Raw genomic sequence first — 24,219 nt, forward strand, 5'->3', positions numbered from 1 at the left:
ACCCATTTATAATGAAAAATGTCTTTGTGTAATTAGAAGGGAAGCAGAATAGATCACTAGCCTTTTCTGCTTCTACTCTTCTCCAAGGGAGACTTTTATTTCTCCTGGGAGAGTAGGCAGGAAGTTGGACCCACTATGCTCTCTACAGAGAGAGGTGTACTAGGCTAGAATTGTAACACTCTCCTCTCTTGAATGTTATTAATCTAGGGGAAGTGATTGGGTTTGATCTAACTTGATTGCTTTGTCATCAGTATTGGGGGTGCTAAGTTGTATATTCAAGGCTTGATGTCTTTCCTACCAAATTCTACTTCCACAATGAACATCCATAGCAAATAGCCAAGAAATATGTTTGTCCACATCATAGCAAAAACAAATCAGAGAAATTAAACATGGGAGAATATAGAGTAGAGAGTACAGAGTGAAGGAGCTCTCTTTCATTGGTAGTGAGGTAAGTCAACTAAACCCAGAGAGAGGTCCCTGTATTTTACCCAAGGGAAAACTCCCTAAAATCTTTATGGTAGCAACCTGGCAATAGGGATTTGATGGAGGCTGCCTGCTCCTCTCATATCTTCTTGTGTACTTGAATAACTTGAGGATAGGTTGACTTCTTCCATCTTCTCTCAAAACTGGAAGCCAGAAGAATTTAAGGTGACTGAATACTTGATGAATGCTGGAAAAGACTCAAAGTTTCAAGAATTTCTGCAGGATAATGGCTCTGAGGACTTCTGAAGAAGGCTCCTGAAGATGGAGCTCTTATTCTTGACAACTTCATATAGGACAGGAAATTTATCTCCACCAATAGAGGGTGAGTCCCATACCAATGGACTTTGGAAGAGAAATCCCCAAAATTTTATCACTCTGTAACAGAATTTCTTCTGTTCTATGGTGGAAAGGGAGCAAAAATTGGCGCCATAGACATGGTAGAGAAGGTCCAGAAATATTGAAGACATAGCTGATCTGGTCACTTTCCTTCAAATAGAAGTTCTGGGAGGATTTAACTAAGCAGAGGATCTTCAAGGGCCTAAGTTCTTTCCAGAAGGAAATTGTTTATTCCAGCATTGACACATGGAGGCAGAATTTATACCTTCCATCCTCACCCAAGATACTCTTCTGTATTCAATAAGGTAGAAACCTTCTCATACATCAAGCCAATATCAGTTGATGCCTAGAGCATAATGTCAGCTATCAGGGGGCCTGCCATACTCCAAGGCAGATACTGTGATAGTAATTAAGACTGTCCATTGAATGAGAAGCTTCACTTTCCTACTATTTGATGTAGAAAAAGTTAAAAATGAAAGATTTATTGTTTTAATTAAACTTGTTCTTGTTTTTGACAACTTTCTCTTTATCCACAGTTCTAGACTCTTTATTGTGGCAAGACATTAGTTGAATGGTCTTGAACCTTGGATCTACCAGGATATTTGATGAATTAAAGCTGTAGGGGAATTTATAGCTATCACTACTGATGTCCCCCTCCTTGTCTTCCCTTTCCACTTTTTAATAATTATGTTCTCACATGCTACCATTGAAACAGATGTTTGGAGGGCATAGGTCTTATCCTTTTCTTTTTTATATATAATTGATGGAATATAACAAGCATTTCCAAAACATAGCCCTAAAATCAGACCTCAACCTTTTTTTAAAAAATGAGCAAAAAAGCAAAAAGAACTTTTGACTATAGATAGTTTTATAGAGAAAGAGAAGAACAGATTTCAAATCCCAATGACATTAAAAGCAGATCATCTCCAGATGAAGCTCCAAAGGGGTATATGACTTGGTTCCCATCTCATGAAACTCTCCTGGAAGAATTCAAAAAAGATTGTAAAAAAAAGAATTAGAAGAAAAATGGAGGAAGGAAATGAGAACTTTGCAAATGTATTTGGAAAAGGAAACACATTTCAGAAAAGGAAATTATCTGAAGAAAATGTCTTACAAAATAGACTCGACAAAATTAAAAAGCATATAACTCCTGTATAGATTTGACAAAATGGACAAAGAAAACAACTCCTTGAAAAAAAATTGAAATGAAAAAAAATCCTTTGAACAAAACAACTCATTTAAAAATTCAATTGGCCAAATATAAAAGGAACTTAAAAAAAGGTAACTGAAGAAAATAATTCACTAAAAATTAGAACTGAACAGATGGAAATGAATGACTCAATGAGACAAGAAGAATCAGTCAAACAAAACCAAAAAGAAAAAAAAAAGAAAAAATAGAAGAAAATGTAAAAAAAATCTCATTGGAAAAACAACTGATCTGGAAAATAGATAGAGGAGAGACAATTTATAATGGACTTCCTAAAAAATCATGATTAAAAAAAAGAACCTAGAAATCATCTTTCAGAAAATCATCAAGGAAAACTGCCTGGGTGTCCTAGAACCAGAGGGTAAAATGTTCATTGAAAGGATTCACTGATCATCTCCTGAAAGAGACCCCAAAATAAAACTCCAAGGAATATCATAATTAAATTTCAGAATGATTGGATCAAGGGGAAAATATTGCAAGCAGCCAGAAAGAAATAATTCAAATATCGAGGAGCCACCATGAGGATTACCCAAGAACAAGCAGCTTCCATCTCAAAGCATCAAAAGGCCTAGAATCTGATATTCCAAAAGGCAAAGGAACTTGGATTGTAGCCAAGGATCAACTATGCAGCAAAATTGAGATTTACATTTCAGGGAAGGAACTAAACATTCAAAGATACAGGTGAATTTCATTTATTTCTTATAAAAAGACTAGAGCTGAATAGAAAACTTGATCTCCAAACACAAAACTCAAGAGAAGAATAAAAAGATAAAAAGAAAAGAATTCTTGAGAATTAAATCTCTATTATGGGTACACTTAGAAAGTGGAGATATAATTTGATTTTATTGCAATAATATAAAAAAGAAACTAAAGATGGAAAGGGAATTGTACTAGAAGAAGAGATGGAGGTAAACAGATAAATTATATCTCATGAAGAGGCAAAGAAGAGCTATTATAATTGAGGGAAAGAAGGAAGGGTGATGAACATTGTTTGAATCTTACTCTCATCAGATTTGGTTCAAAGAGAAAATATCAGACATGGAGGGGGAAGGGGAAAAGAAAGGCAGACTCTAAGAGAAGAGAAAATAGAAGTAGTAGGAGAAAATATAATAAAAGGGGAGGGACTGTAAATGGGGAGAGCTGTTTGAGGGAGTTGGTGGTCAGAAGCAAAAAACTGGAGAGAAGGGAGAGGGAGGAAGGGAAGAGACAAGTATAACTTGGGGAAATTAAGATGGCAGGAAATGCATAATTAGTCATTTTATCTGTGAATGCAGATGGGATGAACTTTGTCATAATAAGAAAGTGGATAGCAGACTGGAATAAAAACCAGAATGCTACAACATATTGTTTACAAGAAACACATTTAAAGCATAGTGATATAACAGAGTAAAGGTTAAAAAGTTAGAGCAGAATCTATTATGCTTCAGGTGAAGTTTCTAGGGAAAGAAGAAATCCTACCAAATTCTTCTTATAATATAGACATGCTACTGATATCTAAACCAGGTAGGCTCAAAACAGAGTAAGAAAATTATAAAATACTGAATATTGATGCAAAAATATTAAATAAAATGCTAGCAAAGAGATTACAGCAAGTTATCCCAAAGATAATGAACCATAACCAAGTAGGATTTATACCAGGAATGCAGGGCTGCTTCAATATTAGGAAAGCCATTAGCATAATTGACTATATCAATAATCAAACTAATAAAAAAATCATATGATTATCTCAATAGATGTAGAAAAGGTATTTGACAAAATCCAACACCCAATCCTATTAAAAACACTACAGAATATAGGAATAAATGGAGTTTTCCTTAAAATGATCAATAGCATCTATTTAAAGTGATCAGCAAGCATCAGATGTAATAGGAATAAACTAGAACCATTCCCAATAAGATCAGGAGTGAAACAAGGTTGCCCACAATCACCATTACTATTTAATATTGTTTTAGAAATGCTAGCTTTGGCAATAAGAGTTGAGAAAGAGATTAAAGGAATTAGAATAGGTAATGAGGAAACCAAATTATCACTCTTTGCAGATGATATAATGCTATAGGTTAGAGAATCCTAGAGAATCAATTAAAAAACTACTAGAAACAATTCAAATACAAAATAAATCCACATAAATCATCAGCATTATATATATATATATATATATATATATATATATATATATATATATATATATATATATATATAAAACCAACAATGTCCAGCAGCAAGAGATACAAAGATAAATCACATTTAAAATAATTATAGATAATATAAAATATTTGTGAATCTACCTGCCAAGGCAAAGTCAAGAACTATATGAACACAATTACAAAACACTTTCCACACAAATAAAGAATGGGAAAACATCAAGTGCTCATGAGTAGGCCAAACTAATGCAAGAAAAATGAAAATACTACCTAATCTACTTATTCTGTGCCATACCAATCAACTCCCAAGAAATTACTTCAAAGAGCTAGAAAAAAAATAATAACAAAGTTCATTTAGAAGAACAAAAGATCAAGAATTTCAAGGGAATTAATGAAACAAAATGCATACCTGTATAACTGTACCATACCTAAAATGATATTATAAAGCAGTGGTCATCAAAACCATTTGGTACTGGTTAAGAAACAGAGTAGTTGGTCAGTGGAATGCATTAGGTACATAGGACAAAAAATCATTGACTATAGTAATCTAGTGTTTGACAAATCCAAAGACCCCAGATTTTGTGATAAGAACTCACTATTTGACAAAAACTTTTGGGAAAATTGGAAAGTAGTGTGGCAGAAACTAGTAGTATGGCCCACACCTAACATGCTATACTGCAAAATAAGTTTGAAATGAGTTCATGATTTAGACATTTAGAGTGATAATATAAGCAAATTAGAAGAACAAAGGATAATTTCCCACTCAGATCTGTGGAGAAGAAAGGAATTTGTGACCAAAGAAGAACTGGAGTAAATTGTTGAATGCAAAATGGATAATTTTGATTATATTAAGTTTAAAAGTTTTTGTACAAACAAAACCAATGCAGGCAAGATTGGAAGGGAAGCAATAAACTGAGAAAACATTTTTACATTCAAAGATTCTGATAAAGGCCTCATTTCTAAAATAGAGAAATGACTCAAATTTATAAGAATTCAAGCCTTTCTCCAATTAATAAATGGCTAAAGGATATTAATAGGCAATTTTCAGATGAAGAAATTAAAATCATTTCTAATCATATGAAAAGATGCTCTAAATCATTATTGATCAGAGAAATGCAAATTAAGACAACTGAAGTACCACTACACACCTCTCAGATTGGCTAAAATGACAGGAAAAGAAAATGATGAATATTGAAGAGGATATGGGAAAACTAGAACACTAATATATTGTTTCTTGGTGGAGTTATGAACTGATTCAACCATTCTGGAGAGCCATTTGGAACTATGCCCAAAGGGCTACCAAATTGTGCATACTCTTTGATCCAGCAATGTTTCTACTGGACTTGTATCCTAAAGAGATCATAAAGGAGGAAAAAAGACCCAGCTGTGTAAAAATATTTATGGCAGCTCTTTTTGAAGTGGCAAGAAAATGGAAAATGAGTGGATGCTCATCAATTGGAGAATGGCTGAATAAATTATGGTTTCTGAATATGATGAATTATTATTGTTTTGTAAGAAATGATCAGTAGGATGATTTCAGAGATGCCTGGAGAGACTTATGTGAACTGATGCTAAGAGAAATGAGCAAAACCAAGAGATCATTATACACGGTAACAAGAAGATTATACAATAATCAATTCTGATGGACATGGCTCTTGTCAACAATGAAATAATTCTGGCCATTTCCAATGTTCTTGTTATGAAGATAGTCATCTATACCCAGAGAGGGGACAGTAGAAACTGAATGTGAACCATAACATGATATTTTCACTCTTTTTGTTGTTGTTTGCTTGCATTTTGCTTTCTTTCTCATTTTTTTGATCTGATTTTTCTTGTGCAGAATACGATTTGTGGAACTATGTATAGAAAAATTGCACATGTTTAACATATATTGTTTCATTTGCTGTCTTGGGGAGATGGTGGTGGGGAAGGGAGGGAAAATTAGAACACAAGGTTTTGTAAGAATGAATGGTAAAAATTATTCATGTATATTTTTTGAAAGTAAAAAACTTTAATTAAAAAAAAGTTTTGTAATTCCTTTACTTATATTATCTTAGTTGACCTTCAACTAAGGGAAGAGATCAAATGAGTTGCCTAGAGTCATTCAGCTAATAAATATCTAAAATAGCATTTGAACTCAGGTCTTAATTGTTTCTCGGTCCTCTAAACACCTACTTCTTAAACTGTCATTTGTGATCCCCCATGGGCCTCATAACTGAAGGTAGGGATTGAAAAATTATGATTTATTTTGTTATATGTTATTATATTATGTTATATATATATGATTATATATGTTATGTTATGTTATGAGAAATTATGATTTGTTTGATTTGTGTACTTATTTTATATTTACATATACTCAAGGTCATGTAAAAATTTCTTGGGTGAAAAATGTCATGGGTGGAAAAAATTTTAAGAAGCCCTGGTCTACACATCTAGCTGCTCTGTAGAGGCATGAATCTATGCTTTCAGTTTTATTGTTTTATAATAGACTTTTAGCCTCTCCTAGCCCCATTCTTGGATTGCTTTGGTTTTTTTTGACCACTAGTTCCTTAGATGTAATAGCTTTAGTGTAAAGTTGATAATATCTTTTGTCTATCTATATTATTGAAAATCTCCTTTAAATAAAAAACAAACCAATTAAATAAAAAACAACTGCAAATTTTCTTTCATGGCTATTAAGCTGGTGTGATTCAGAAACCAGGCAATAATTAGCTAAAATTGAGATATATCACAATTTTCTTACATGAAGGTTTCCTATGGAAAGCCTAGCACTTGGTAGAGAATAGTTTATAGCATACAAGAAGAAACCAAGAAAAAAATTTCAGAATGGTCAAGCTTTTCTCCTCCTTTAACATACACATAAGATTTCAGAATGGTCAAGTTTTCAGCCTCCTTTCACATACATATAACATTTTTTTTTCCAATAAGTTAAAACTTATTCTTCCTTCTTGGCTAAATTTCAAGCCAAGACTTCGGTGAGAAATTTGAACAAATGAGAGAAGCTAGTGGCCAAATCAGTGAAGCAAGAGAGCCTTCAGGTGGCAAATTGGCCTGCTGCCTGACTCCAATTGCTGAACTTAGTGGGACTGACCCTGTACCAGCTGCCAGACTGTTCCTGGAAGTGATATGTTCAGCAGAAGCAAGCATTCCACTCTGGTGGGGGGTAATAGAATCTTCCCTCCAGCCTGGAGTACAACTCCCTCAGTGACTCCCATTCATTGCCAAAGTTTGTGTATTAGGCATGCTTATATAAGGGTGTGCACACAGTTCACAGTTGTATGCCATACACTAAACAGACAGCATATACAGACAGGCTCCACAACAGGAACCTCCTAGACACAAAACCCCTTTATCGTCTAATCTTATGAATCCACCTGAAAATTTGGGGGAGCAAGGACAGAAAGAAAACTTTAAATTGCATACGTCTGTCTTTTTCCTTATGTCAAGAAAGGAGTTTTAATTTTTTTTAATCTTTATTCTTTTTTGTTAAATATGAATGTAATCCAATAATTCCTTATTTATTCAGAGGTCATTTATCCAGTAACCTCATCATCCTAAAACAATTAAGAATTATGTTTTGGAGGAAAATGTCTTTGAGAAGCTAAAATAGATGTTACATTAGGTTTTAAGATATTTGAAATTGAAATAAGACATACATTTTACTTAGGGGAGAATTTCTCAGGTTTTCATTCACAGCTTATTTACTCTTATTTTATATGTACTGCTACCTAACTAGAATAGCAAGTTTTCCAGTCGACATTGGATTAGAAACAACATCATCAAAAAGGGAGATAGATGCCTTTAGAGGCAGACATCATCATGATGATAATAACAACAGCAACTAATATTTATGTGTTGCTTCAAAAGTGGCAGAGTATTATAACATATTATCTCAGTTTGATCTTCATAACAATCCACAAAGTATATCCTCAATTTCTCACTAAAGCTACTTCCCATTTCAGACATATACATGTACATGCAAGAAACCCTTTGGCTAAAACAGATGATGTAAGAATAGAAAAAGAACTAAAACTTTCAGCTATGGAAACATAATATGTTTCACAGATGAGGAATGTGAGGTCAAATAGCTAGTTAAGGATCTCAAACAGAATTTGAACTCAGATCTTCTTGGTTCCAGCTCCAGAGCTCTATCTATTGTATCACCAGATGTCTAAAAGCAGGGAAGGTCAACATTAGACATGACAATACAGAAAGATAAGGAACAATACATCAAGGTTCTATAATTTTGTCTCTGTAGATGAATCTCAATGCACTTTTTGCTTCTGTTTTTAAGGAGTGTCCTCAAAGTCAGAGGAGTTACATGACTTGCCCAAGATCACATAGCTAATAAAAACCAGAGGCAGGATTTGAGTCTTCAGGAGCCCTGCTCTATTTACTACACCTTCTACAAACATAAGAGCAGACATAAGAACTTAAAGAATTCAGCCACTGAGAGACAATTTGGATGAAGAGACAAACAGTGCTATGAGCGTTGTTAGCCTGAGAGTACTTGACTGAACTGCATAGTATGACAAAATATGCTTCATAAAAACCCTTTTCAGTGCCTCATTGTATCATGCAGTGACTCTTAGTCATCCAAAGCTATGCCATTGGAGCCCAAGTTATGGCAGACTCTCCCATGCTGGAAAAGATCCCAGCACAATGTAAGCAACAGGCTGTATCTACTCTCCAAGAACCAGCTCAGGGACAAATGGAGAAGTTCATCACTAGTAAGTGATGGAATTTTGGTATCCATAGCAATATAGAAAATATTTTTTCTTTTATTATTATTATTATTGTATTTTTTATTTATTTTTAGCACATACTGCTTTATGAATTGATTATATTGAGAGAGAAAAAATTGAGCTAAAGGGAAAAAATCATGGAAGAGATTTAAAAAAAAAAACAGGAAAAAAGTGAACATAGCGTGTGTTGATTTACATTGTTTTCTTAGTTCATTTTCTGGATGCAGATGGCATTTTCTGTCCAAAGAATATTGGAAATGTTTTAGATCATTGAGCCACTGAGAAGAACCAAATCTTTCATACTTGATCATAGCATATTCTTGCTATTGTTGTGTACAATGTATTCCTGGTTTTGCTGTTTCACTCAGCATCAGTTCATGTAAATCTTTCCAGGCCTTTCTATAATCATCTTGTTCATCATTTTTATAGAACAATAATATTCCATTACTTTCATATACCACAACTTGTTCAGCTATTCTCCAATTGATGGACATCTACTCAGGAAATAATTTTTTCAATGATATTTAGTCTCATGCAGTCACTGGAGTAAGCTATGACCTGACATATCTAGGAGAGAGGAAACCAATTCTGGGATACAGATAGAATTTCAAAGAGAAGAGAAGTTCTTGGGTTATGGCACAAGCAGAATTACAATTAAATGGAAATTAGGAAATACTATTGACCACTTGTGGTCTTGCCAAGTAAGTAGCTGGAGCGCAATAATTTTTTTTTTGTTTTAAAACTATGAAAAGGCTTTGCACAGGTGATATAGGACTTGACAGTCCTACACCCAGTCATATAAAGCATCCATAATGGGAGGTTCTTGGACTCCTTAGACATGGTTAGTTCCACCAACAACAAGAACTGTATCAGCTGCCATTTTGATTTTAACTTTGTGGAGATAGGAAGGGTTGAAGGAAATGAAAAGACTCAGCACTCATTCTTGCTCTGTATTTGACAACTGTATCTAAAAAGTTAAAAAATCACATTATATATATATATATATTACTTGTATCAAATAAGTCATTTATACAAGTCTGATATCTTCTCTTAGGACAGCTCCCTACAGCAATCCTCTTTCTGATTATTCAGAAAGTTACTAACTTATTTACTTTCTGCTCAGTCACATTGGTGTTTGTAGAGAGGTTTAAAAAAAGAAGGCAGAGGTTTTTAAGAACCTCACTGTTTTTAAAATAGTTATAAATATTTAATTTTGGTCCTCTCAATGTGAAACCAATATCTAACCACTTAACACATCAACATGCTAAGTCATACAAATATTGACATCTGTGCTATTAATTATTAGGCAACTACATGCTATAGTAGATTAGAGGATTGGATTTGGAGTTGGGAAAACAAGCATTGTGAACAGCTGGGTGGCACAGTGGATTGAATACTGGGCCTAGAGTCAGGAAGATTCTTCCTGAGTTCAAATTGACCTCAAACACTTATATGAGATAAGAGCTTTGCAAAATGCTATATAAATGTCAGCTATAATTATTGTTAAACTGGAAGAGGAAGAAAAAGGTAAAGCTAAGTGCAAAGATGGGCCACAGACTCTTCTTAGAGACAAAAATGAAAGTTTTAGCAGAGCTTTTCCATCATATGTTCAAGGCCAGCAAGAAGAGATCATTTCATGGAATGTAGCCATCTTACGTAATGGGACTCATGAAGACTATAAGCAAAAAGGTCACTATGAAAATAATTATTACTTAAGTACCAACATCTGCTGAGAAGATGAAGAGTTAGAAAAATGCTATTTATAATTCAACAAGATACTGTGAATAATGTTAACAAATACCTTAATACTCAATGACTTTGATGAAAAAGTAAACATAGAAGAGGAGAGCACACTCCCCCACCAAAATGGAAAATCTAGTTCAAATCAAGAATAAGCCTTGTACATTTTTGTGTTATTAATATTTTCTTCAAAAAGATGCTCTAGACATGACAAATACTGAATACATACCAAGAATCATGAAACTATTTCTTTTTCTTTGGTTTTTAATTTTTTTGTTTGAGACAAATACAAAAGAAAAAAGAAAAAATATCATGTACATAGTAGAACATAAGAAAGGATTCAAAATACAAAATGATAAATTTCCGTTTCAATAAAGCTTATATAATACTACACATTGTGTTCAGAGATGTCCATTTTTTTCTTTTGCAGGTTTTCTTTTTTTTTTTTTAGCCATAAACTTATTTTAAAAGATAGGAAACAACCATTTACCTAATGGGAGCTATCTCTGAATCTCTGTTGTCAGACCATCAGCATGTTAGAGAGAAAAAAAGCAATATAAAGTTGGAAAGAAAGAAAAAGTTGAGAAAATATAATCTGTAACTAAAACAGCTTCCATCTGATTAAAGCTATGAATGTCACATGCAAATATATGTACATGTGTGAATATATAAACATGTATAATATACACATGCATGCACACACATATACACACATGTTGTTTTTGTTCCTCCTTTATTTTCAAAAGAGGACCAAATGACATCCCAAATGGTGTCTTGACTTAAACATAATTTAAATAATAAGAATTGTACAAAATCAGCAACTCTCTCAAAGTTATGAAAGTCCACTGGCAGGACAAATGTCAGGACAATTGGTAATGACTTGGGATGCAGTGGAATAACCTTGGAGTCTTAAATGTCTGATCAAACTTCAAACCTTTTGCAAATTAGGGAAAGGTCTACTCCAGGTGAAATGGGCAGACAAGTGAGAAGAATTTGTTCCAACAGCCTGGTAAAGGTTACTGAAGGAGCAACTATGAAGTGCTTATATAGTTTGGCCAGACATTCATGCATACAGAATGTTCCAAAGGTTTTAGTGCAGTTTTAAGCATACTGAGCTGCACTAAGATTTTTGAGGGCACCTTGCTTATACAAATGTAAATGTGACAATATCACAAATATCACAAGGTAAAGATATTGACTCTAATAATCTCCATTTTTATGGAAGTTTAAGCAAAACACAATTAACACAATGAAAATCACATAAGATCTCTGAAACTATCTCAACCAACAGATACTTGACTCCCATCTTTGTTAAATAGAGAGAAATGGCACTCAATGGAAATACTAATATAGAGAATAGTCTCATTTTTAAAACTTTAAATAGAAAAAGAGTAGAGAATTATAAATAGCATTCCCTTATAAAAAAATGATAGATGAAAAAAGAATTTGTAGAAAGTTTAGCAGATTATTCATGAATAGTTAAATTTGAAATCAGAATAAGGATAAAAATAGTTGTAAAAAATGGAAATGTCAGCTTTCCATTATAAGCAATTTTCTCCATTAATGACATTGGAACACTCACATTTGGACTCTAGTCCCTTAATGTGCTAAATGGAAAAAAAAATGTAAAGAGTCCTAAATAAAAGACAAACAGATGAGTAACATCAGTCTCTTCTCTGCAAGGAAGTGCTAATTACTCTTTTGTGAGTCAAATCTACAGTTTCAATAATATTTCAGTTCTTTTAATCAGACCCATAATTATACCCAGCTAACAAAGTGGAAGCATCAAGAGCAATCAGAACTTTCAACTGTTTGCTTCTACCACAGTGGCTATTTCCCCCTATAACCCTACTTGTTTTAGGTGGGGATCAATACATTCCTTTCAACTTGGAAAAAATACATACCAGAAATTGAAGCTTTGAGTACATTAAGAAATTAGTTCTTAAGATAACTTGAAGAGGAGGTAATTCTGAATAAATGAGAAAAATCATATATGGTAGCTACTAAAAGTCAGCAAGGGAGAGAAGGTGAACTAGCAACTTATATAACTGGATCCTAACTTCTCCAGAATCTTTGTGAAGGTAATTTGCACATCTATCCAGCATAGCTTTGATAAAACATAAGAAGAGAACAAGAAAGTACCATGTTCTTTATTTCTTTGCTGATTCTACAACTTTAGGCAATTCTAGCTGTCTAAGCTTTAGTAGTTCTACTTATAAATAAAAATAATTTATTGTGAGGTTTCTTCAGTTATGGCTGTATACATAAATATAAAATATAACCTTGAATTTCCATCATTAATATTAAAGAGTAAGTCAACATTTGATGTGAAATGCCTTCAGTGAATATGCCCTTTGTACATGGTTTATGCTTACAAACTCATTCAATTATTTAATTACCCAATTACCTGCCATCACTTACAAAGCGGGGATTAGATTAATAATACTATGGTTTATTTCAAACAAACCCATACATTAAGTAAGGTTGACATAGTTTCAGTCTAACCTTGAGCATAGCATTTATGCTAGTTTTCGGCACTTGGCTTTGAATGAGTTGTTTCTATTTCTGCTTTTTTCTTCCTGTCTTTTAAATTTATTTTTATCATCTTTCAGTATTTTTTTCCAAACTTTCATCTACTTTCACCTCCACTCCACCACCTAGGAATTTGCTCCATAGTAAACTAAGTAGCTTAACTAAAGATTGTGGTTAAAACACAGTTGCATATCCCAGATACACAGGGGGAAGCAATCTCAAGTCAAAGAGAGGTATAGTACTTATAGAAACCTTAGAGAACACATCTACTAAGTATAGGACAACGGTTCAATTCACCCCATGCAGTTGCCATAGCAGCCATTCTGTCTGGAGGATTGGTTGGCACCTAGATGGACCCAATTTCTCTGGCATTTGGAGAGGAGGGTGAGAAGAATGCACTAATAGGGAGACTGGACAGTAGGAAATTGCTTTCCTTTGTGTTAGTTGTATTGGTCCAACCTTTTGGGCATTTTAAAGATTGCTTTTGTTAACTGGAGAATGATAAAGGCAGCCTTTGGAGGGGGGACTAGGAGAGTGAGTGGACCCAGGAGGGGCAGCAAGCGGGGCTAAGAGAACAGCTGAAATGTGGTGGACCCAGCAGTCCTTTTGTTTTGTACCATCTGTGTGTTGTGGTTTTGGGAGGAGAGCCAAAGAAACGAGCGGTTACCTGGATTGTGCAGCTCTAAGCTGCGGAGCAGGGAGCCCCTTCTGAAGCCGACACAAAGGCTTCACAGAAAATGACAGGCTCATAATAGCCTGGCAAAGAAAACGCTTGAACATTTGGCTTTATGAATATTGAGTAAAAATTCCTAAAATAAATTATGAAAATTACTCAAGTAAAGGAACATCTGAATCCCATCTCAAGCCTAGGGCCATTAATTTGTAATGCAGGGTATGATAATAGCTGTATAAATGTTGGAGATTGTCGAAATACTGGTGAAAGTTTGTCAGCCTGCTAATGATGGTACTACTTAGTATTATTTTTAAACAGCACCAAATGCCTGGAATCCCAGCCATCTTAGGATATGGAAGACAATCAAACACATGTATAAAATTAAAATTAACTTCGTCTGATTCAGTACCTCTACAATGGCAGGATTCAAAAAGCAAATCACACACACACACACACACACACACACACACACACACACACACATGATTGCAGGGGGAAAATACCAAATTAGAAAATGTTGTCTTTGGTATATCTATCTTGTTATTCAATTGTTTTCAGTTATATCTAACTCTTCCTAATCCTATTTGGGATTTTCTTGGCAGAGATACTGGAGTGGTTTGCCATTTTCTTCAATAACTCATTTTATAAAGGAAGAAAGTTAGAACAATAGAGTTAAGTGACTTGCCCAGAGTCACACAGTTAGGAAGTGTCTAAAGACAGCTTTGAACTCATAAAGATGAGTTTTCCAGACTACAAGCCCACTATTCTATTTAATGTACCACATAGCCACTTTCAATATTTCTTATCTGCACAGTTAATAAGAAACAAAGGTCCTAGTATAACACTTTGATACAGTCTCTGGTACAGAGAAGGGTGGTATCAGTTAAGGAACAAACATTGGGAAGTCATGTATATTCTCCCAATTCTAAATTTTCTTTTTTTCTCTTTGATCACATCTGATTCTTTGTGACTCCATTTGGAGTTTTCTACTAGAGTGGTTTGCCGTTTCCTTCTTCTATTCATTTTGTAGATAAGGAAACTGAAGCAACAGCGTGAAGAGATTAATCCAGGGTCATACAGCTAGAAAGTATCTAAGGCCAGATTGGAACACATGAAAATAAATCTTCCTGATTATTCCAGGTCCATGCTCTGTCCACTGCACACTTTGCTGCCTTGCTCTAAAACTTAAGTCCTTTGAAACTGAAGTTTAATGAACCCCTTGTTCAGAATGGAGAAAAGGGGAAGTTAAATATTTATTACAGATCTACTATGTGCCAGATATTATGCTAAACTGTTTTTGAAAATACTCTTATTTGGTCCTTAAGATAACCTTGAGAGATAGGTGCTATTACTATTTTTGTTTTATTTGAGGAAACTGAGGCAAACAGGGTAAGTGACTTGCCTAGGGCCACAAGACTTATAAGTATCTGAAGTGAGATTTGACCCCTAATCAATCTATCCCCCTGTTCCACTTATTGTCTAGAGGGTTGGGTGGGTTGATGGTATGTGCTATTGAGGACGCAGACATCCATGGATTCCATGGATTGAAGATATTATTTTTAAAAATACAAAAGAAATTAAATAGTACAATGTGATAAATTTTCTTTCTTTTTTCTTTTTTGAATGCAGGAAAGATTTGTTTTACTTTCTTGCAAGAATGAATATCTAAGTGAGTAAACACCCCTTGGAAACTCCAAAGGCAGCATTTAATTTATTATCTTGAAGCACATTATAATGAGGACATTATAATTAATGATTTCCCAACATCGATTCCTATTAAAAACATTTGAGAGTATAGAAATAAATGGACTTTTCCTTAAAATAATCAGTAGCATCTATTAAAAACATCAGTAAGCATCATATCTAATGGAAACAAATTGCAACCATTCCCAATAAGATAAGGAGTGAAACAAGGTTGCCCACTATCACCGTTACTATTTAATATTGTATTAGAAATATTAGCTTTGGCAATAAGAGTTGAGAAAGAGATTAAAGGAATTAGAGTAGGCAATGAGGAAACCAAATTATCACTCTTTGCTGATGATATGATGGTATACTTAGAGAACCCCAGAGATTCTACTAAAAAGTTATTAGAAACAATCCACACTTTTAGCAAAGTTGCAGGATACAAAATAAACCCACAAAAGTCATCAGCATTCTTATATATCACTAACAAAACCCAACAGTTAGAGTTACAAAGAGAAATTCCATTTAAAGTAACTACTGATTGTATAAAATATTTAGGAATCTGCCTGCCAAGGGAAAATCAGAAACTTTATGAGCAAAACTACAAAACACTTTCCCCACAAATTAAGTCTGATCTAACCAACTGAAAAAATATTAAATGCTCTTGGATTGGGCGAGCAAATATAATAAAGATGACAATACTACCTAAACTAATCTAGTTATTTAGCGCTATACCAATCAGAGTCCCAAAAAAAAAACCATTTTAATGACCTAGGAAAAAATAACAACAAAGTTCATATGAAAAAATAAAAGGTCAAATATTTCAAGGGAATTAATGAAAAAAAATCAAATGAAGGTGGCCTAGCTATACCAGATCTAAAATTATATTATAAAGCAGCAGTTACTAAAAGCATCTGGTATTGGTTAAGAAATAGACTAGTTGATCAATGGAATAGATTAGGTTCAAAGGACAAAACAACCAATAACTTTAATAATCTAGTATTTGACAGACCCCAAAGACCCCAGTTTTGGGGATAAGAATGCATTATTTGACAAAAATTGCTGGAAAAATTGGAAATTAGTATGGCAGAAACTAGGTATTGACCCACACTTAACACCGTATACCAAGATAAGGTCAAAATGGGTTCATGACCTAGGCATAAAGAATGAGATTATAAATAAATTGGAAGAGCATAGGATAGTTTACCTCTCAGACCTGTGGAAGGGGAAGGAATTTATGACCAAAGAAGAACTAGAGATCATTATTGACTATAAAATAGAAAATTTTGATTATATCAAATTGAAAAATTTTTGTACAAACAAAACTAATGCAAACAAGATTAGAAGGGAAACAATAAACTGGGAAAACATTTTTATAGTCAAAGGTTGTGATAAAGGTCTCATTTCCAAAATATATAAAGAATTGACTCTAATTTATAAGAAATCAAGCCATTCTCCAATTGATAAATATCAAAGGATATGAACAGACAATTCTCAGACCAAGAAATTGAAACTATTTCTAGCCATATGAAAATATGCTCCAAGTCATTATTAATCAGAGAAATGCAAATTAAGACAACTCTGAGATACCACTATACACCTATCAGATTGGCTAGAATGACAGGGAAAGATAATGCGGAATGTTGGAGGGGATGTGGGAAAACAGGGACACTGATACATTGTTGGTGGAATTGTGAATACATCCAGCCATTCTGGAGAGCAATTTGGAACTATGCTCAAAAATTATCAAACTGTGTATAACCTTTGGTCCAGCAGTGTTTCTACTGGGCTTATATCCCAAAGAGATACTAAAGAAGACAAAAGGGACCTGTATGTGCCAAAATGTTTGTGGCAGCCCTGTTTGTAGTGGCTAAAAGCTGGAAAATGAATGGATGCCCATCAATTGGAGAATGGTTGAGTAAATTATGGTATATGAATGTTATGGAATATTATTGTTCTGTAAGAAATGACCAGCAGGATGAATACAGAGAGGAATAGTGAGACTTACATGAACTGATGCTGAGTGAAATGAGCAGAACCAGGAGATCATTCTATACCTCAACAACGATTTTGTATGAGGATGTATTCTGATGGAAGTGGATTTTTTTGACAAAGAGAAGATCTAACTCAGTTTCAATTGATCAAGGATAGACAGAAGCAGCTCCACCCAAAGAAAGAATACTGGGAAATGAATGTAAATTGCTTGCATTTTTGTCTTTCTTCCCAGGTTATTTTTACCTTCTGAATCCAATTCTTCCTGTGCAACAAGAGAACTGTTCGGTTCTGCACACATATATTGTATCTAGGATACACTGTGACATATTCAACTTGTATAGGACTGCTTGCCATCTGGGGGAGTGGGTGAAGGGAGGGAGGGGAAAAGTCAGAACATAAGTGAGTGAAAGGGATAATGTTGCAAAAAAATTACCTGGCATGGGCTCTATCAATAAAAAGTTATTAAAAAAAAAGAAATAAAGGGGAAAATGATATTCAAAAAGAAATAATTAATGATTTCTCATCAATTGGATGTTACTGAAGTTAAACAAAATGAATTTCTACCTCTTATTATATAACCAGTCACTGCCTCCAAAGAGCTTACATCCTAGAAGGAGGAAGATAACAATGGAGGGTTAGAGCAAAGAACAAAAGATTCTTTGAAAATCTCAGATCACCACCTTTCTGTGGAAACCAAATAAATGCCCATTCATTTTGCACAATTTTCCCATTTTTGTGATAAATTTTCATGAGTGATTTATGGAATCTGTCTCATAATTGTATCATATTGCTTTAGTGAGAAGATGTCATCAGGACATCCCTCCCTCCTCCCTCTTCCCTCCTCTCCAAGAATCCAATTCCCTATTCAACTCAATTCAATTCAGCTGCATCTATAGTTATGCAGGTCCAGTTCCTGGACATCTGCTTTCTCCTACAACTAACTCTCCCTCACTTTCCAAACTTTTCTCAGTTATTAAGAATCAAATCAAAACTTTGGCATTGCTTTTACTAACGTAGGGGGTCTAATGGTATAGGGCTTAATGGCCCCATTTAGAATTCCGATGCTTCCTAATTTCATGCTGGTTCAGCCTAACCTCCCTTCCCTGAACAGCACTCCCACTTCCCACATCCTCATTCCTATAAATCCAATCCCTCTAGTTTCACTAACCCATGTTCCCCTATCTTGCCACTGGTTCAGAGTCCTTCCGGAACCATTGTTCTGTTGTTCATAAACTGCCTTCATTTTAGATCTGTGCTCTGCCCTCTCCAAATTACTGTCTGTATACTTTGCATTTATTTGTATGTATGCATATTTTTTCCAATAGCATGTAAGCTCCCTGAGGGTAGTATCAGTATCATTTTGTCTTTATAGCCCTGCCTAACATGTAGTAGGTACTTTAAAAAGTTTGTTGAATGGAAGAAATAAGTATTTATTAAGCACCAGATATCTAAGGCACTGTATTAAACATCAGTCCTTAAAACATTTCTGAGAAGTAAATACAATTATTCCCATTTTACAAATGAGGAAACCAAAGCAGGTAGGAGTTAAGTGACTTGTCCAGGATTACACAACTTATAAAAGTCTTATTTTAGACTTCAACTCTGCTTTTCTTGCCTTGGCTTCTAGACTCCAACCTCAGCTCTTGAGGGGTCACCTAGGAGTCTCAGTGAAGTGCTTATTATGTGCCCCACTCTGCAACTGAACATACAAGGAGAGAAAAAGCAAAACTCTTTAGCTTACATAGTACTGAGGAGTAGTGGGTAATCATGATGGTGGTGGATATCACTTGTACTTGAGCCATTTTTCATTCCTGTCTGACTTTTCATGACCCCATTTGGCAGTATTTTTGCCAAGAAGAAATTTGCCATTTCCTTCTTCCACTCATTTTACAGATGAGGAAACTGAGGTGAACAGACTTTAGTGACTTGCTCAGCATTACACAGTAAGAGTCTGAAGCCATATTTGAATTCAGGAAGATGAAGTCCTGACTTGTAGTCTGACATTCTGTCCACTGTAGCACCTAGCTGCCATAGTTTGCACACAGATAAGTTAACACACAATAAATTCAAAGTTGGGGAGGGAAAGAAGTGTAATTAAGACTGGGGGAATCAGAAAAAGACACTTAAACTGAACTTTGAAACAATCTAGGGGGTTTGAAGGCTTCTTATTCCCCAACAAACTTCTCAAAGGACATAAGTCCCTTTGGGAACAGCTCTTTCCTGTCTTTTTCATTCAAAATCTGTCTTTGATGATTTTAACCAGGTTTCAAACATATCCAGATATTTTGGAGAAGAGTAGGGTGTGGAAGAAATATATCAGGGGCTTAGGTGTAGGTTGGCCTCTGGCAAAATCCTCCTGAGACATTTCTGTTCCTGGGCAAGGCTTTTCCAGGCTTTACCAGTAACCTGTCTTCACCCAAGTGCTCTTGAGCACTGAGGGCTGCAATCTAACCATTTATAAAATTACTTCCTACTTAAATGTTGCCTGACAGTCATGTATGAACTAATATACATCAAATGCCCTACATTCTTTCTCTAAGTATAGATTATGTCTTTCAAAGTATTGTTATTCAAAAAATCCCTTATGGGCCTAGGAATTCTGACAAATGCAATTTGTGGAAATTCAAAATGCTTTACAGAAAACTTGTGCAAATACAAAAAAATATTTATTATAATAGTTCTAGGAGGACAAAAGGCACTTAATTGGTTCCTCCCCACTGAGCACCAGATAAAAAATAAGATTATAAATAAATGCTTTGTCTAAGAGTTATTTTTTTTACCTGTGGTTTCCTTAATCTTGACAGTCTTTGCATAAACTTATCATGCTAATCAAGTTATATGAATTTGATTTCAAAGGAAAAACAGCTTCTCTCTGAAGGAAAATAGGCAGTCTCTCCTCTGAGTAAACAATATTCCACTGAGAACAATGCTCTTTAATTTGGTAACGTGTCTTTTGTGCCATCTGCAGCACTAAGCAATTTTCAGTGCTGCAATAATAATTGAATTACAGAGGGAAATTGCAAAGAATAGAGGGGAAGGAAATTGATTGCTTAATTTTTATTAACCGAAAGGGAAAAAACTGGGGCTTCCTGCTATGATTCAAAATGAAACAAAGAGAAAAAGATGCAGAGATGGCTCCAGGTGGCAGAAGGACTATTCTGTGCTTACACAAACATAAGCAAAATCCTTTAGGGAGGAGAAGATATCAGACAGGAAAGAGAGGGAAATAGAGACAGATGAAAGTACTCCCCCCCACCCCATAAAGAACGAGGACACCTGGAGGTTAAGAAGAAGGGGGGCAGGTCATGAATTACTGCAAAGAATAACAATTCAGCCCCCCTTCACTGACAGCTTGAATTCCAGTGATCCACATTTTCACAATATAAAGTTATAATCTGTATTTCCTTTTCCTTTTCTAGAAGAGAATGACAGTGACTTCATATCTTTGTACTGCCAGGGAGGAGTGAGAGCCTCTCAGGAAACTGAAGGCCTATAAAACGCTTGATGAATTCATCAGGGTCTTTCCCGGATCTTGCTGGGCTGGCCAGGATCCCCTGCTGCCTGGGCTGCTCAAATATCCAGGCCAGTGAATGATGACATGGGGGCTGAAGCTGCCTGTTTTCTCTCTGGGGATGCTACAAGGAGAACCTCTTCGCCTTCCTGTGGAGTCAGTTTCCTTCCTCTCCCAGGAGCAGACCCTGGCCCAGATAACTTGCTAGTGACCTTCTCAGGCTAGCTGCTGTCAGGTGATCATTTTCAGATGTTTGATCTGTAGGTTGTAGAAAAGGAAACAGAATGGAGAGATGTCAGGAGATACCACTGGCCAAGAAAAAGGCTTCACATTTATCCCCAAGAAGAGATGTACCTTCTTTTCACTGGAGAGGTGGAGAATGATAGATAACAAATACTATGTATACTGTCAGGCTCAAGTGACAATATGATTAGTTTTACTGAACTTTTTTCTTTCTCTTTTCTTTCCTCCTTTTTTTGATATAAGTGATTGCTCAAGAAATTTGTATAAAAAGAGGAGATATGAACAAAATGTTTAATATTTTAAAATAAAGATGAAAAAGAACCAAATGTTATTATCACCAACATTCTTGCAAATAATTGCATTCCCATACTCCAGCACAGAGCCAGGTTTATATTATTCATAGAGCTGAATTCAAGGTTCAGTTTCTCTTAACAGAGTAAATTTCAAGAGTTTCAGAGAATGCTAAAACGTCTTGTATGAACTGATGCATAGTGAAACGAACAAAACAATTTATACAATGATAATACTACGAAACCAGACAATTTTGAAAAACTTAAGAATTCTAATAAGAGTTGTGACCAGATGCTAGAAGACTTGTGATGAAGCTTTCTATCTAAGTCCTGACTGAGAAGGAATAGATTCATGGTATAAAATGGAACACATTTTTGGGACATGACCAAAACAGTATTTTATTTTGCTTGAATATGCATATTTGTTACAAGGATTTTCTTTTGTTTTATATTAATAGAAGGGGAAGAACAATATATTTATGTTCATTGAGAGAAACAAAGAGGCAAAGACAGAGAGATAGAGAAGCAAAAGGGGAAAGAGAGATAGAGAATGAAAGAGAGACAGAGAAAGACAGAGACATAAAGACAGAGACAGAGATAAAGACACACAGACACAGACACAGAGAGACAGAAAGACAGAGACAGAGACAAAGACACAAACACACACACACAGAGACGGAGAAAGAGAGAGAGAATGACACAGAGAGATCGACAGAATGACAGAGACAGAGACAAAAGAGAGACACAGTGAGAATGGGACAGAGACAGAAACAGAGACAGAGAGAAAGAGACAGAGACAAACAGACAGACCAAGACAGAGACAGAGAGAGTGAAAGAGAGAGCCTAGAAAGGGAAGCAAAAACTCCCTAGAAAGATCCAATTCCATGAACTTTCTGGCAAGCACCTTGATGCTGAGAGGGAAATTCAGGGCCTTCTCTAACTAAAAGGTGTGTTAAATTAATTCATACCACAGTTGTGAGCTTAGAGTGTTCACTAATGAAATGGAAAAGGCCACAAATCATCCCTTGCTTTCCCTAGAGAAAACACAGGAAAGAAAGTTTATAGAAACATTCAACTAATTAAAGGAAGTTGTTTTCTTACATTTAAACTCTAATTTGGAGAATGTCTGGCTACAAAAGGAGAATCCCCTAAACTATTAAGGTGGATGATGACAATTCCATGAATAGAATGAAGAGTCATTGTTCCTTCAATTCCATTATTTTTTTAAAGTAATGATTTTCTTAATTGCTCAGTGTTACTAAAATCACTGAGATTAAGCCTATAGACAGCTTTCTGGTTTCCAGCCCCAACTCTCCCATCATCATTGTTTAGTGAGCCCACTTTTCTAGGTTAAATAGCCTACTTTTCTAAAAGTAAAAGAGGAAAATGCAATTGGATACTCTCCAGTATCTAGTGACCTTTGGAATACCCTTTGTTTGTGTAGTTCTTACTTATAAGCTGTACTCTAACTTCAAACATGCTTTTAAAATGCCTGCTACTTAAAGTTGCCTACAGCCAAATCTTCCCTGAAATGTTTACACCAAAGGAAAACATTGAATTTGTGGTCAGGGTTTTACCTCAAAATGTAATCTACAAATCCTGAAATCCTCATATTCCAGCTCCATCTTGAAACTTGAGTGATCTTGACCCTTTAATTATGAAGCCCCTAATAATCTTGATGACTTTGGTGGTAACATTGTTCTCCCTGTGGGACTCAGAATGGACAGGATTTCTGACTGCAGTAGATACCAGTGCTTCTATTGCATTTTGGTTAATATTGGAGGGCATGCATTCACCTAAATTTAGGTCCCCATATTGTGTTCTCCCAAAGACAACTGGCATAAATTCTACCTGTTGATAATGGTCCCTGATATTTCAGACATCTCTGTTTTTTAGCTTCCTTTCCCCCATGCTATTAATCAGATTCTGGACACCAGGTCAGAAACAGGAGGATCAGAGAGACCTTAGAACTCATCTAGTCCCATCCCCCTTGTTTTACAAATAGAAATTCCCAGAAAAGAAAAGTGACTTTCTTAAGGTGATGTAGCCCAGGTCTTTGGACTCCAAAGCCAGCAATCTTTCTACCTTACCTACTACCCCTCAACTTGGAAGAATCATGATCACTCTCTTTCACCAGAATCCTTCTCTTTCTTCTCCCAAACTGCATTGCTAACCTGAAGAATTCTCTGCCCTTAAACCCTCCTCTCTCTCCATCCAATTGATGGCTCCTTCCCAAGGAAGGATCCTCCATTTGAAGATGCTGTGTTTCACCTTAATCATACTGAACCCTTTCTTCGGACTTCTCATCTTGACCAGCTATATTATTCTCTTGCTCCTCCTCCATTCAATTTCAAGCTTCTTTTTATGTGCTATTTTCCCCCAGTGGAAGATAAAGATTGACTTGCTTACATAAATGTGTATCTCCATTGCTTATCCAGTGCCTGGCACATAAGTTTTTAAATAAATATTTCCACTATCTGTTTATCTATCTACTACTGGTTTACCCATCTTCTCTCGCTCCCTTTCCCTCTCCCTCTCTGTTTCCCTCTCTTTAATTCTCTCTCTTTATCCTCTTTTTTTGTCTCTGTCTCTTTCTCATTCTATCGGTCTTTGTCTCTCTTTGCATCTTTCTCT

This window comes from Antechinus flavipes, chromosome 1, assembly GCF_016432865.1.
Source record: "Antechinus flavipes isolate AdamAnt ecotype Samford, QLD, Australia chromosome 1, AdamAnt_v2, whole genome shotgun sequence".
NCBI lineage: Eukaryota > Metazoa > Chordata > Mammalia > Dasyuromorphia > Dasyuridae > Antechinus > Antechinus flavipes.